We start from the raw sequence: 13,266 nt of genomic DNA, 5'->3' as shown, positions 1-13,266 counted from the left end.
CTGAATATGAGGTACATGAAAGAGATGCTACCAAAGTGGCATGCATCATGATGGCTACCATGACAGCCGAGCTCCAAAAGTCCTATGAGGACTACTATCCTTTTGAGATGCACCAGGACTTGATGGAACGCTACCATAAAAGTGCTCATCAATAGTGATATGAAATCTTCTCCTCCATGATAACAACCTGAATGAAGGATGGTGAACCCATCACGGGCCACATGCAGAAAATGCAAAGGTATGTGGACCGTTTAATGAAGCTGAATGTGAACGTCCCCGAGGAGTTAGCAATAGATATCATTTTGCAATCCTTACCATCGTGTTATGATCAACTCCGCATGCCATATCACATGAACAAGAAAGAAGTCACCCTCAACAAACTTCAAGGACTCTTGAAGACCGTCGAAAGTGGTCTAAAGGGTAAGTCGGTTATTACGAATCCTACTCCTACTCCAAACTCAACACCTGTCCTAGCAATCGGGAAAGGTAGAGGGAAGAAGAGGAAGAACCCTTCAAAGGGTACCAAGGGTAAGACTCGTGATGGCTCCTCTTCGAGCAGAACCAAAAAAGGTTTCGTTACTCCTTCTTCTGATCCCAAGGAGGCTGAATACTTCTATTACCATGAAAAGGCGCACTGGAAGCGAAACTGCCCAAAATATCAACAAGATTTGAAGGATGCGAAAGTAAAACCCAATTATGCAGGTATTTACACTATATTATCTAATAACTCACCCTATTCTAACTCTTGGGTCTTTGATACCGGCTGTGGTATTCATATATGTTCTAATCTGCAGGGACTAAGAAGATGTGAGAATGTGGAGCATGGGAAGATAAACTTGATCATGGGGAATAGTAAAGCTTCACCTGTCACCTAGATTGGAGTTTATACTTTGTTGCTAAATAGTGGGTTTACTTTAGATTTGAATAAATGTTATTATTCGCCTGAAATGGCAAGAAATATTATTTCCTTTCATGCTTTGTACAAACAAGGGTTTACCTTTTCTTTTGATAATGAAGCTGGTGGAATAAATGCTTTCTATAATAATGTGTTTTATTTTAAAGCATTACCTTTGATGGTGTGTATGAAGTTGTGTCTGTTGTAGATAACTTAGGAAATAATGTGTTGTGTATTGATTCTACTAATGATAATAACTTGGATAAAGCATCATTATGGCATTGTCGTCTTGGACATGTAAGCAAGAAACGCATAGGCCAACTCCAAAAGGATGGAGTTTTGGAATCATTTGACCTAAAGTCAGATGATAGTTATGAATCATGCTTACTTGGAAAAATGACAAAGTCACCCTTCACAGGTTCTTGTGCTAGGGGTGAAGGGTTGTTGGATCTAGTACACACGGATGTGTGTGGACCCTTCAAAACTGCCACAAGGGATGCTAATCGTTATTATGTGACTTTTACGGATGATTATAGTAGATATGAATATGTCTACTTAATCAAGCACAAGTCAGAGACTTTCGAAAGGTTTAAAGAGTTTAAACAGGAAGTAGAGAATCAATTGGGCAGGAACATTAAGATGCTTCGATCCGATCACGGTGGTGAGTATCTTAGTACAGAGTGCCTCGACTATCTTAGGGAATGTGGGGTTGTCTCACAATTGAAACCTCCCAGGACACCACAGTTAAATGGTGTGGCTGAGAGGCGTAATCGAACCCTATTGGACATGGTTCGTTCCATGATGAGTCGAGCTTCGCTACCAATCTCATTTTAGGGGTATGCCTTAGAGACTGCCGCCCATATCCTTAATCTGGTCCTTACAAAGAAGGTTTCCAAAACACCTCACGAGGTGTGGACTGGAAAAGTTCCTAATCTAGCCGACATCAAGATTTGGGGTTGCGAAGCTTTCGTGAGACGCGAGACTCACGATAAGCTTGAACCCCGAAGCGAGAGGTGTATTTTCATTGGCTACCCATAAAAATCCTTTGGTTACATCTTGTACAAACCTAGTAAGAATGTGGTCTTTGTAGCAAGGAGGGTTGTCTTTTGAGAAAGAGAGTTCATAAGCCAAGGAAACAGTGGGAGGCAAATTGACCTTGAAGAAATTCAAGAGTCAAGTCGTGAAGGAACCTCAACCCCTAACAATCAACTTGAGGAGGAAACTCATGTTGATCCAATTGTACCTCCAAATGTACTTTTGAGGCGTTCCACAAGGGTTAGGAATGCACATGAGCATTACTATGGTTTCCATATTACTGCGAAAGGTGAGACACTTATCAGTGATGAGACACTGGTGAGTCTGGATGAACCTAACAACTATGCGGAAGCCATGGCAGGCCCCGAGTCTACTAAATGGAAAGAGGCAATGGGCATCGAGATATATTCTATGTATGATAACCAGGTTTGGGACTTGGTTGACAATGTACCGGGTCGTAAGACAGTTGGGTGCAAATGGGTCTTCAAGAAGAAGACCGACATGGATGGTAATGTACACACGTATAAGGCACGACTGGTTTCAAAGGGCTTTTCTCAAACTTCGGGAGTTGATTATGATGAAACCCTTTCACCAGTAGCCAAGATTAAGTCTATTAGGTTCTTGTTAGCCATTCCTGCATTTCATGACTATGAAATATGGCAAATGGATGTCAAAACCGCTTTCCTTAATGGAAAGTTGGCTGAGGATGTTTACATGAATCAGTCAGAGGGTTTTGTTAGCACAGAGTACCCTAATAGAGTGTGTAAGCTTGAGAAATCCATCTATGGATTGAAACAAGCACCTCGCAGATGGAATCTTTGCTTTGATGAGAAAGTCAAAGAGCTTGGCTTTTCGAGGAGTGAAGATGAATTGTGTGTATATGTCAATGCTATTAGGAGTATAGTCAGCTTTTTGGTGCTGTATGTGGATGACATACTACACATAGGAAATGACATCCCAACTCTGCAGGAAGTTAAGTCCTGGCTTGGGAAATGTTTTGCTATGAAGGACCTTGGAGAATGTAACGCCCGTGTTTCTGGGCTTGCCATTTTTAGCAATGTAATAGTCTAGGTTAACCTTTGTAACCCCAATTTGAAATAATAAAAATGTATTATTTGTGAATTATGTGATTTATGTGTGTTTTCTTAATTATTATAATTTAATGAATTAAGAATAAAATGAGCATCAAAATTTAAGTGTAAAATAAACTTGATATCATTGGATAATGTTGTAGTAGTTGAAACGAGGTTTCCGAATATATATAGAACGCCCAAATCTGACTTCGTATGAAGAAGTTATGATTTTCTGAAGTTTCGACTGGGCAGTATGCAGCCCGAATACCTGATTTGAGATCGAGCGGTTTTTAGCCGAAACAATCTAAACGAGAATCGAAGATCTCGTTGTTAGTAGTGAAACGATGAAAAGATAGGCGAGAACGGACGTCGGACGAAGAAGTTATAAATTTATAACGAAGTTTTTCTGTCCCGACCTACTAAAAATAAATAATAAAAAAATAAATTCAAAATTAGCCGACGGAGTCTAAACGAAAGTTGTAGAGCGTAGTCTCACCTACGCGTGGATATAAAGAACGTTGAAAACAGAGTCCGTATGAGGGATATATGAATTTTCAAAGTTTAGTAAATATTTAATATTTAAATTTAATTCTAAAATGTTGGTATTATCCGAAAAGGAGTCAGCGGACTCATCCGAAGTACGCCCAGCGTACAGCGAAGCGTGACGAAGCCCAGCACTCGAGTACCTCCGATGACGTAAGCGCTGACGATCCGAGGCGTACGCCCCGCGTAGCCTCGTACGCCCAACGTACGTGCGAGAGTCCAGCCCCCTATAAAAGGCTTGCGAAGGCAGCCGATTTTCTTTTGCCATTTCCATCCTTTGCTCTCTAGTTTTTCCTCGTTAAGCGTGCCATTTATACCCCGAAGCCCCGGTAATATTCTCGAGCCCCGAAGCAAGATCCGAAGCCCGGAGGATCCCGAAGAGCGTTATTCCCGAGCCGAAGCTCTGCCCGCGAGGAGCCCGGTTTTTGTGAAGATCTTCCAGATCTACGGAGAGACACTACTTCTGCAAGTCGTGGTGCTGCCCGATCATCTTCTGATCAAGTGAGTGTGTAGTCATTTTCATTCCAACGCAATATTATGAAGTATTTTATATAAAATACGTGCTATGTGTATATATTTTGTTGTTATATGTGTGAATGTATATTCACTTTCTTCTATCTCATACATCTGATTTATTCTCTATGAAATACGTGTTATGTGTGTATGTCTCATCTGTTATGTGGAATATGTATTGATTAAAGCATGCTATATAGGTTTTTAAACTATGTATAAAAATGTATATTTTTATCTACTAATATGTTGGGTAGAACATGGGTAGATAATTGGTGTGTAATAAACAGATGAGAGGCCTCGATGTTATTGGTGTTATTCTAGTCATTCAGCAGAGTATGGATGACGACCACGGACTATTCTAGACTGTCCTGTGGAAGACTAGCAAGCTCATAACCTGTAGGTGTTGTGAACGACGTGTTCACCGGTGTACTCTATCCCCCTCATGGTTGCCTTTAGGATATTTATTGCTAAGGATGCCCCTTTGCAGTAATGTCCGTCCCGATGAAAAATCCTAGATTAGGTCCCTTATAATAGATGTTGTTTTAGGGAAGTAAAGTGAGGATAACGGGAATGGGTAATCAGGTTATTGTTGATTGTTGAAATTAAATATAATTATTTATTGTGGGTTGAAAACCCTATATGCTCACCAGGCTCCCAAGCCTGACCCACTCAGTTTATTTGTATTACAGGAAGTGGCGCAAGAGCTTAAGATGGGCGAATCATCAAGTTGTTTTGTTTACAAGTCTGTATATGTATATATTTTGTCGAATGACTTGTAATGCTATCGTTTATGCTTTATGATCTGTATCGGAACATGACATCCCGATTTTTTATTATGAAATGAAATCATATTTCTTTATGAAATGTTTTGATAAATATCTATTTTATCATGTTTTGTTTTTGGGAACAAATTCCGCATCTCTTTTAAAATCAAAAGGATTTGCTCTGAAAATGTTTAAAAAACATAAATGAAAACGGTCTTTTCTGGCCGAGATTTTGGGGATGTCACAGTTGGTATCAGAGCATTAGTTTAAGCGAACTAGGAATTTGTAGGATTTCTAGACTTAAACTTAGGATGCTAAGTGGAGATTGTGAGGTGTGTGTCTGATAAATTTTAGACACGAACACTAGTTTATTTTAGGAAAGTTGCCTAAAATGCTTTTATGTGCTAAATGTTATATGTTGCCATATATGATATTATTTGTTCGAATCTACGGTTTGTTGCCAACCGGATCTGAAGGTTTATGTGTTTAGGATTCTAAGTGTATGTATATGATATTAGAACTAGCATGTAATCGTTTGGAGTACTAAGGATAAATTGAAATCTTATCGTGAAAGAGGATCTAATTTAACCTTATTCAGTGTATAGATAAAAAATGGTGAGAACAAGAAGCGGAGTTGGAAATGCTGATGACAACAGGAATCAACCGCCTGTAAATCAACAAGTACCTGTTGTAGCTGCTGCACCTGAGACGATAACAATGGCTGGTGTACAAATGATGATTCAAACGATGTTGGATCGTCAAATGGAAGAAACGAGACGTTTGCTTCAACAGAATCGTGAAGAACCGTCAATTCAAGTGGAAGAGCCCGAGGAGAATGGAGGGCAATCTGAAGGAGAAAACTTTAGTGGGATCATTGGTCAAGCCAACCCACCTGTGGTTCGACGCAACAACCAGTATGGAGGAAATGATGGTCGTGGGTGTAAGTACAAAGATTTCATGGCGTCCAAACCACCATGTCTATCCGGAAGCCCGACACCGGTGCAAGTTATGGACTGGGTCTCCGAAATGGAGACTATGTTTGAAAGTTGTGAATGCAGCAACAGGCAGAAGACCGCTCTTGCGATCCCTCTGCTAAAATATGGGGTGTTGAGTTGGTGGAAGCTATTAGCCGACTCTATGCCCAAGGGAGAAACAAGCAAAATGTCTTGGGAAGACTTCGTGGAACAACTAAAAATGCAATACTGCTCCGAGCAGGACCTTCTGGAAATCAGTAATGAGTTTCAGAATTTGAAGAAGGGGAAATTGAGCGTTACTGAATACGCTGCAAGTTTCACAGAAAAGATGAAGTTTATCCCATATTTGGTGCCTACAGAGCTCTCTAAGGTCAACAAGTTTCCCCTTGGACTACCAGCGGACTATGGTCCAATGGTTAAGCAAGCAACCACATTGAAAGCCGACATCTGGGCTGCTAGAAATGTTGAGACCCAGATCAGGGAAAAAAAGTCTGGAAAGGTCGGAGGTTGGTGAGAAAAGGAAAATCGATGGATTTTCAGGATCCAGCAAGAAAAGTAAATTCTCAAAATCTGGTTCGAGAGGAAGTGGAGGAAAAGTAAAGGCAAAATGGTGCGACAAGTGCAAGAAGAAGCATCATGGGAAGTGTGGTGGGGAAACCACATGCTTCAAATGTGGAAAGCCAGGGCATTATGCCAACGACTGCACCTTCACCAAGAATGTTTGTTATGGTTGTGGTGAGGAAGGGCACATCTCGAGAGATTGTCCGAAGAAGAAGGAGGCGGCAAAATCCAACATTCCGCCAAAGCCGAAGGCGAGAGCATTCCAGATGACACTAGAAGCTGCTAAAGATGAAGCTGATGTTGCTTCAGGTACCTTTCTCGTTAACAAATTGCCTGCCCAAATTTTATTTGATTCTGGAGCCAACTACTCCTTTATTTCGCATGAATTTGGTAGAAAACTAGCTTTGCCTATTGTTAGACTAGATGATGCTTTATTAGTCAAAGTTGCTAGTGACAAGTTTGTACCTGTTAGCCATCGTATGAAAAACATCTTAATTGACTTGAATGGGAATAAGTTCCACGAGGAATTATTGCCTATCGAACTTAATGGTTTCGACATTGTATTGGGAATGGATTGGCTTAGCGCCAATGATGCTGAAATTTTATGCAAAAAGAAAATAGTGAAAGTAAACCCGCCTGGAAAGGAATCGTTTATGGTGTACGGAGATAAACGCAGGGTAAATTCTGGAATCATTTCCCTAATGAAAGCCAGAAAATGTTTGACCAAGGGTTGTACATCATACTTAGCATTCATGATCGATGCTAAGAAGGAAAAGAAGGTGATGCAGAATATTCCTGTTGTATGTGATTATCCGGAAGTATTTCCCGAAGATCTTCCTGGATTACCGCCTGATCGACAAGTAGAATTTCGTATCGACTTGTTGCCCGGAACAACGCCAATTGCAAAAGCACCTTATCGATTAGCACCGACGAAGATGAAGGAGCTGATGATGCAACTTCAGGAGTTACTGGACAAAGGTTTCATTAGACCTAGTTCATCACCCTGGGGAGCTCCGGTGTTATTCGTAAAGAAGAAAGATGGAAGTATGAGAATGTGCATTGATTACCGAGAGCTGAATAAGGCAACAATAAAGAATAGATATCCGTTGCCGAGGATTGATGACCTGTTCGATCAACTACAAGGTTCAAGTTATTTTTCAAAGATCGACCTAAGGTCTGGGTATCATCAGCTAAAAGTAAGAGAGCAGGATATAGAGAAGACTGCATTCAGAACATGATATGGGCACTAAGAGTTTTTAGTTATGTCGTTTGGACTAACCAATGCTCCAGCAGCATTCATGGATTTAATGAACAGGGTTTGTAATCCGTTCCTTGATAAATCTGTGATAGTGTTCATAGATGACATTCTGATTTACTCGAAAAGCCAAGAGGAGCATGGCAGACACTTGCGAGAAGTGTTAGAAGTCTTGAAGAAGGAGAAGTTGTATGCTAAGTTCTCCAAATGTGATTTTTGGATTCGAGAAATCCAATTCTTGGGTCACGTGGTCAACCAAGAAGGTATAATGGTTGATCCAGCAAAGATTGAAGCTGTAATGAAGTAGGAGCAACCAAAAAGTCCCACGGAGATCCGAAGCTTTTTAGGATTAGCCGGATATTACCGAAGATTTATCCAAGGCTTTTCTTCGATCGCTAGTCCATTAACAGCTTTGACCCACAAAGGAGCTACTTATGATTGGAGTGATAAGCATAAAGAAGCATTCGAGAAGCTAAAGAAGAAACTATGTGAGGCGCCGATTCTTTCTCTACCCGATGGGGTTGAAGACTTCGCTGTTTATAGCGATGCGTCTGGTGTTGGATTGGGTTGTGTTTTGACCCAAAGAGATAAGGTGATCGCATATGCGTCTCGACAATTGAAAGAGCATGAAAGGAACTACCCGACTCATGATTTGGAGTTGGCAGCGGTAGTTTTCGCTCTGAAAATATGGAGGCATTACCTCTATGGCACGAAGTGCAAACTTTTCACTGATCATAAGAGTCTCCAATATCTCTTTAGTCAGAAGGAATTGAATATGATGCAACGTCGCTGGCTGGAATTACTCAAGGACTACGACTGTGAGATACTTTACCACCCCGGTAAAGCAAATGTTGTTACTGATGCTCTCAGTCGGAAAGTCAATCTTGAAAAGAGAAGGCCAAGAGCGTTGAGAATTGAAGTTTTCTCGACTATTTTGGAAAGTATAAAGAAAGCTCAAAGCGAAGCTTCTGATAAGAATGACCGAAAGGAGGAACGTTTGGGCAAAACGTTGGTGTTCGGTATAAACAGTCATGGACTGAAGGTGTTCCAAGATCGGATTTGGATACCTAAGACAGGAGGAGTCAGAGATCTTTTGATGGAAGAAGCTCACAAAACCATGTACTCGATTCATCCCAGTAGCACAAAAATGTATGGGGACCTAAAACCCTATTACTGGTGGCCGACGATGAAGCTCGACATTGCGAAGTATGCGGCCAAGTGTGTGACTTGTGCAAGAGTCAAGACACAACTTCAGAAACTGTACGGGAGTTTAGAACCATTGCCTATGCCTATGGGTAAGTGGGAAGACATTGCTATGGATTTTGTCACTAAACTGCCTAGAACAAAAAGTGGTCATGACATGATTTGGGTGGTCGTCGATCGATTCACTAAGAGTGCGCATTTCGTAGCAGCCAATGAGAAATGGTCTATGGAAAAGCTTGTGAATTCTTACGTGAAGGAAATTGTGAGGCTTCACGGTGTTCCGTTAACGATTGTGTCGGATCGTGATAGTCGTTTCACCTCATGATTTTGGAAAAGTCTACAAGAGGAATTGGGTACCAAGTTGTGTTTAAGCACAGCTTACCATCTGCAGACTGATGGTCAGAGCGAACGAACGATACAAACACTTGAAGATATGCTAAGGGCATGTACCTTAGAATTCCAAGGTAACTGGGATGAAGATTTACCATTGGTATAATTTTCCTATAATAATAGTTTCCACTCGAGCATAAAGATGGCACCTTATCAAGCTTTGTACGGACAGAAGTGTCGTACGTCGTCTTGTTGGCTTGAGGCTGGGGAAAAGCAGTTTATGGGACCGGAGATAGTCCATCAAACTGCTAAAAAGTTGAAAATAATTAGGGAGAGAATGTTAGCAGCTCGGGACCGTCAAAAGAGCTATGCTGACAAAAAGTGAAGACCGATAACTTTTGAAGTTGGAGATTCTGTTTTGCTTAAAGTCTCGCCGTGGAAGGGACTTATAAGATTTGGTAAAAGGGGAAAATTGAGTCCAAGGTTTATTGGACCGTTTAAAGTTTTTCAGAGAATTGGGAACCAAGCTTACAAGCTCGAACTACCAGAAGAACTGAATGGAATTCATAACACTTTTCATGTGTGTTATTTGAGGAAGTTCACGGGAGAAGTTCCCGACATAATTCCACTTTCGGAGTTAAGAATCGATGAAAACAAAAGGTTGATTGAAGAACCAGAGACAATCGTTGACCGGAAGACTAAGAAATTGCGACGAAAGATGGTTGAGTTAGTGCTTGTCCGTTGGAAACACACGAATGGGCCAAATCTCACCTGGGAGACAGAGAGTGACATGATAAGTCGCTATCCGCATTTGTTTGTTGATGTGTGATTTCGGAGACGGAATCATTCTAAGGTGGAGAGAATTGTAACGCCCGTGTTTCTGGGCTTGCCATTTTTAGCAATGTAATAGTCTAGGTTAACCTTTGTAACCCCAATTTGAAATAATAAAAATGTATTATTTGTGAATTATGTGAATTATGTGAATTATGTGATTTATGTGTGTTTTCTTAATTATTATAATTTACTGAATTAAGAATAAAATGAGCGTCAAAATTTAAGTGTAAAATAAATTTGATATCATTGGATAATGTTGTAGTAGTTGAAACGAGGTTTCCGAATATATATAGAACGCCCAAATCTGACTTCGTATGAAGAAGTTATGATTTTCTGAAGTTTCGACTGGGCAGTATGCAGCCCGAATACCTGATTTGAGATCGAACGGTTTTTAGCCGAAACAATCTAAATGAGAATCGAAGATCTCGTTGTTAGTAGTGAAACGATGAAAAGATAGGCGAGAACGGACGTCGGACGAAGAAGTTATGAATTTATAACGAAAATTTTCTGTCCCGGCCTACTAAAAATAAATAATAAAAAAATAAATTCAAAGTTAGCCGACGGAGTCTAAACGAAAGTTGTAGAGCGTAGTCTCACCTACGTGTGGATATAAAGAACGTCGAAAACGGAGTTTGTATGAGGGAGATATGAATTTTCAAAGTTTAGTAAATATTTAATATTTAAATTTAATTCTAAAATGTTGGTATTATCCGAAGAGGAGTCAGCGGACTCATCCGAAGTACGCCCAGCGTACAGCGAAGCGTGACGAAGCCCAGCACTCTGAAAATGTTTAAAAAGCATAAATGAAAACGGTCTTTTTTGGCCGAGATTTTGGGGATGTCACAGAGAAGCTGCCTATATCCTAGGGATAAGGATCTTGAGAGACCGGTGAAAAAGACTAATTGGACCTAGTCAAAGTACATACTTGGATAAGGTGCTGGAGAGGTTCAACATGCAAGATTCCAAGAAAGGAGAGTTACCCATCCAAAGTAATGGCAGATTGAGTAAGACTCTGAGCCCGAGTACCAAGGCAGAGATAGCATAAATGAGTCGAGTACCTTATGCTTCTGCAGTAGGCTTGATCATGTATGCTATGAATTGTACTCGTCCTGATGTGGCCTTTGCATTGAGCATGGTCAGCAGATATCAGGGGAACCCTGGTAAGGCTCACTGGATTGCAGCAAAGAATATTCTCAAGTACCTGCGAAGGACTAAGGACTGGGTCCTTACCCTCGGTGGTAGTGATGACTTGAGAGTTGTAGGGTATAGTGATGCTAGCTTCCAGACTGATAGGGATAATTTCCGCTCTCATCCGGGTTAGGTCTTTACCTTAAACGGAGGAGCATTTACTTGGAAAAGTTCCAAGCAGGAGACAGTGGCTGATTCAACTTGCGAATCATAGTATATGGCGGCAAGTGAGGCAGCAAAGGAGGCAATATGGCTGAAGAACTTCATTGGAGATCTTGGAGTTGTACCAGCTATAAAGGAGCCAATGGAAATCTTTTGTGATAGTGAAAGTGTTGTTGCCTTAGCAAAGGAACCAAGGGATCAAGGGAGATCCAGACACATTGACAGAAAATACCATTTCATCAGACATCGAATAGAAGAAGGACTCCTCGTGGCAAAGAGGGTATCATCGGATGAGAAACCGACAGATCCCCTAACGAAGGGACTGGGCAGGGTTAAGCATCTCCAGCATGTAAGGAGCATAGGGATGAAGGATGATATTAGTTTTAGTAGTTAGATAATTTTGAAATTTGTAAAGTGTAATTGACATTTGATGATGAATAAAAGTTGTGTTTATTTATGAGTAAAGTGTTGCTATATTTTGTCAATCGTTTACTATTATTTCTTTTGCATGTTTTGATTTCCAGAATATTTATGTTGTGTTTTACATATTATTCAAATTATCCACAGTCGGTCATATGTGTGAAGCAGATATGAATTAAGATTGTCATGAGTTGGTTGTAGAGGTCTAAGATGTTGGACATGGCCTCAACACTCATGAGTTCTTATAAGTTCTGAGTATTGAATTCAACCCACGCTCGCTGGTATCACTTCATGGAAATGTCTCAAGTGATCGTGAGACGGTAATATCATATAAGTCTTCAAACCTAGAGATATGTCTTGTTGCCTATGAGTTGGTTATGCATTGATAGTATGAAACCGCATTGGTAACTTGATGTTATAAAACGTACATTTGTGTGTAATTTAACAAGTAGTAGAACAAGCATATGAGTCGAAGTTTATCCATTCATTCTTGGATTAGAAGCAATATATGGGCCCCTCGATGATTTTGTTTTGACTTATGTACCGGGCCCGGTCAGAACTAAATTGATGTGTTCAGTTAAGTTCTATGTCAAACAAATCGGAAATCGGAAAACAAACTGCTGGACAATAAGTAAGACACTGTTCCATGTATTTGTCCGGCTGATATCTAGAACAGAGGATTATATGATCACCTATCTTAAATGGCGCATCATCATCTTCTCAGTTCCGAGAGACCTTGAAAAGAGCTACGATTGCTGGTTGGTTCCTGAAGTCATACTTGCAGTTATAGTTATTAGACTTATCCAAGTGGGAGACTGTTGGATAAGGTGTCTAAGTCCATAACTATATCTGGTATGTACTTGACCCGACCCAGCATGGTCCATTTGGGTTGCATGGCATCATGCATTTGGATAAACTAAATGAGAGAAATAACACTTGTGGTTTATTAATATATTATAAGTTCTAATATATTAATAATATTATTTAATTAGTATTGATCAAAGATTATTTTGGAATTAATTAAGTGATCAAAAGATAACTAATTAAATATATGGGTTGATTATGTAAATCATCCATAACTTATATAGTGGGCTAAAAGGCTCCATGGATTATCAAGTTAGGTAAAACCCATGAGATGCTCCATGGATGCTCCATGGGAGTTAAAAACCCATGGGTCATGGAAATGAAGAGTCATGTCACATTAGGGTTTACATGGTGTAACCCTAGATGTGACACACTATATAAAGAACATGTCATCTACCAAAATCGGCTACACAAGTGGTTGCAAGAGTGCTAGGTCGATTTATACAAGTGTTATACATTCTCAAAGTTATTCCAAAGCATTTGGTGTTGTGTGAAGCATTTGAGGCATCACACTTGGGGTGCTAGGCTCTAAAGGTTTTCAAGGAATCAAATCAACTACAAGGTATGTAACTCTAGTCATCTTTTAGATTAAAAGTTCTCCATGTATGCTAGATAGGATTATGAACCTTGGAAATCATATTTTGCATGTATT

Source organism: Lactuca serriola, chromosome 5, assembly GCF_051521515.1.
Source record: "Lactuca serriola cultivar US96UC23 chromosome 5, Lser_US96UC23_V15, whole genome shotgun sequence".
NCBI lineage: Eukaryota > Viridiplantae > Streptophyta > Magnoliopsida > Asterales > Asteraceae > Lactuca > Lactuca serriola.
The sequence above is the reverse complement of the archived record's forward strand: the minus strand, read 5'-3'. Positions refer to the sequence as shown.